This window comes from Daucus carota, chromosome 1, assembly GCF_001625215.2.
Source record: "Daucus carota subsp. sativus chromosome 1, DH1 v3.0, whole genome shotgun sequence".
In the NCBI taxonomy this organism is placed as follows: Eukaryota; Viridiplantae; Streptophyta; class Magnoliopsida; order Apiales; family Apiaceae; genus Daucus; species Daucus carota.
Window position 1 is genome coordinate 9,341,856 of NC_030381.2, and position 3,961 is coordinate 9,345,816.

The window sequence follows — 3,961 nt, forward strand, 5'->3', positions numbered from 1 at the left end:
TAGTTTAGTTATCATGTTTTCATTAGAACCCATGATGTCGATTAGTTCGATTATGAACTAACCGCCTTCATGGGATTCTAATGGATTTATCGATGTAGTTTAGTAACGAGATTGTTTGATTGATTTTGTGACGTACGTTGATTTCTTTGCATGAGCCGTGCTTATTCTTCTTAGGAGCGTAGCTAACTTCTAAGTTGTTTGTTAATTCTTTCTGAAGCGAGAGTGGATGATTGAATTTAGAACTTTGCCATGTAAACATAGGATTATGTGAATAAAACATAATTTGTGATAGACTTGAACTATTTTTATCACCCTGTGTAATCACTATAGACGACCTGTTATTAAACCTCTCTGCTTACACTACCGCTATAGAGATATAGGGTCTGAGCTTTGTTGGTGTCCATGAGATTTCTGTCTTAATTGCGGATTTTGATTGGTATGATATGTGTGCAACGAGAGTTGGCATGTATTACTTTCGTGTTGTCTGATTAGGATCAACAGTCACATGTTAATCAGTAAATTTCAATTCTAGATGAATTCGATAATGAAGTTAGAATCCCATGTGTTTTCATATTCTGAATTTGATAGTAAATTTAGTTATTAGTATAAAAGAACCCATCCTTGTTAATTGTCTTGGCAGTGAAAATTACTCATACATTGTTGCATAGGTGCGTATTCTTAATTCACCAGTCTCTGTGGGAACGAACAAATATATTACTTATGATCACGTGCGCTTGTGTGTAGATTTTTGCGAACACTTTTATGCGAGAGATTTGCTAAGCTTATGCAGAGCAAGTATGAGATGAGCATGATGGGAGAATTGTCCTTCTTCCAAAGACTTCAAGTAATTCAGAAGCCTGACGGTATTTTTATCTGCCAATCTAAATACATCAAGGATCTTCTGAAGAAATATGGAATGGAAGAAGCATCTCCTGCCAAAACCCCTATGCCAACTGCTGTCAAACTTGATCAGGACAAATCTGGTAAGTCAGTTGACATCACGAAGTATCGAGGTATGATTGGCTCTCTCTTGTACTTAACTGCTAGTAGGCCAGATATCATGTTCGCAACTTGTTTATGTGCTAGATTCCAGGCTGATCCTAAAGAGTCTCATCTTATAGCTGTTAAGCGTATTTTTAGGTATCTTGAGGGAACCCCCAATCTAGGGATATGGTACCCTAAAGATACAGGTTTTAATCTGATTGGCTATACAGATTCCGACTTTGCAGGATGTAAGATTGACAGGAAAAGTACTTCAGGAAGCTGTCAGTTTCTTGGACGAAGGTTGGTGTCATGGTATAGCAAGAAGCAACACTCCGTGTCTACGTCTACAGCGGAAGCTGAATACATAGCTGCTGGAAGTTGCTGCGCTCAAATTTTGTGGATGAGGAATCAGCTACAAGATTATGGACTCATGTTGGATAAAATTCCGATTCTATGTGATAACACGAGTGCCATTGCCATTGCCAACAATCCTGTTCAACACACCAGGACAAAGCATATTGATATCAGGTATCATTTCCTTCGCGAGCATGTCATGAATGGAACAGTAGAGTTACACTTTGTACTTACTGATCAACAAATTGCAGACATCTTCACTAAACCACTAGACGAATCCACTTTCTCTAGACTGGTTGGTGAACTTGGGATGTTAAATATGTCTAATTAATTAGACAATGAATAACTGCAATTTGTTCGTAAGTTCACAAGTTTTAAAATATATATATTTTCAGGACTTGTGAATTTACAAAGAGCATCCAGTGTTTTACATATTTATCTGATAATTAGTCTTAATTATTTGCCATGATTTATACGATTTGCATGATTTTATATGATTATGTGATTATTTGCTATGAGGTAGATATTTATAATTAATTTTCTTGAATTATTTAAGTGCTTATATTCAATTAATGAATATTACTGTTTATTTGATTCATATTTTGATTATATTTGATTAATGGATTTGAAGCAATTCAAATTATTTTAAGTTGTCCATTAATTAAATTTTAATTAAAATACTTGCAGCATAATTAATTAAATATTGTTTGACTGATATTAATTTAGTTTAACATTATTTGAATTAATTGTGATTTCTTTATCATATTATTGGATTATTTTGAGTCAATCAAAATATATTTGATAAAATGGTAAGTGGGGCGTGTACTCTTGAGAATTTTTCTTTTAAAATTCTCTAAGTATACATTTTTCTCTGTTAAGGGAGACATTAGCGCAACATTTGACTAAGTCAAATGTTGCGCCAAGTGTGTATAAGGGCACAGTGTTAGCATGTAGGCTTCGACTTGGAAATTTTCATTAAGTCATGGTATCAGCGCAACATTTGACTTTTCAGTCAAACGTTGCGCCCCTGCACTTATACATATATATGTCTACTATATTTTCGACTTAGAAATCTTCTAAGTCACTGAAAGTTGCGCCTCTATACTGTTATGTATAGAGGGCATTTCAGTCATTTCACAAGTTGCGCCTAGCGCACTCCTCTGTATGTCCCATGGAGTGCAACTTGGTAACTAACCAAGTTGCGCCTCGTGTTAGTTTGTGTATATGTATGCGTACTTGTTATTTTCTTTTCTTTAATTCTCAGACGCATATACACACGACTCTACACACAAGCAAAAAACCCCTCTTCACTGTTCAAAAACAACCGAGGTCGAGCATCTTTGAATCCACAAAACACCATCAAATCCTTGCCCATTTTTGATTTCAAGACCAGTTTTAGAATCCCTGAGACGAGAGCTTTAATTTGATACCAGTTTCATCACGATCCGTCGTCGTTTTTCGAAAGGGTTTTTCGAAACTCTTGAACTTCTAGGCTAGTTTTGAACGTGATCTAAGGGTCGAAAATTTGCATAACCGATACCATAATTCTTAGAATTTCGAGAGGAACAACATATTGTAATTTCATCGAAATCCGAAATTCTTGAATTTAGGGTTTTTACGGAGCGTATTTAACTAATTATTTTCGTAACATAAGTGGTTATTTGTTCATTATTATTCGTGAAACGAAATTTCTAATCATTTTTAATTTTAATTAAAAATTGCTGCAAATTTTGATATTCCGAAGACAAATTTCACAATTGTTGAAAATAATAACTTAATTACGCAAGCAAATTATCGACGCTGGGTTCGATATATATCTGAATTTTCTTTTGCAAGATATGCTATGACAGAGTCTGTTATGCTTAATAAATCTCTTCTTCGAGATTTCTTGTCTTCTATTTCTGTTGTGAATGCAGGACAGGTACTTGGGCTTACATGCAATATTCAGGGACGTACATTATCTATCACTGAGAACACCCTGAATACTGCTCTACAACTACCTACAGAAGACTTTGAAGCAGTTCATGACAGAGTAGAAAGGACTAATTATTTCTATGCCATCAACTGTCAGAGGGAGCCAGACGGAGAACTTCCAGCCAAGTTATATGTCAAGCACTTGCCTCGGGAATGGAATTTCTTCTTTAATTCATTTCTCATGTGTTTGCACCCAAGACTGGTGGATTCCATGGAATTACTTCTTTCAATCAGGAAATTGGAATTGCCATTGCACAAAACATGTTAGATATAATTGATGATTACTAATGTTCCTAAAGTTTGTTTTAGAACAGGAGTGATCAGAGTTTAAGCTGGAAGCTGATCAGAGTTTGATGAAGCTGATCAGAGTTTAGTAAAGTCTGACCAGAGTTTGATAAAGTCTGATCAGAGTTTACATAGTCAAGACTCGTCAGAGTTTACACGTGGAAAGAGCTCAGAAGCGGATATACTTCAAGGAAGGATAGAAGCGGAGGAGTAATTTGCTGACTATGGAAACTAAACAGAAAACTGGAGCAATCTTTGATTGATAGAATACATAGCTGATTTATAGGATATCAAATCAGAGATTGATTTTGTAACTGTGTCTATATAAACACAGATTAGGGTTACTCTATATGAGTTGAGTTAT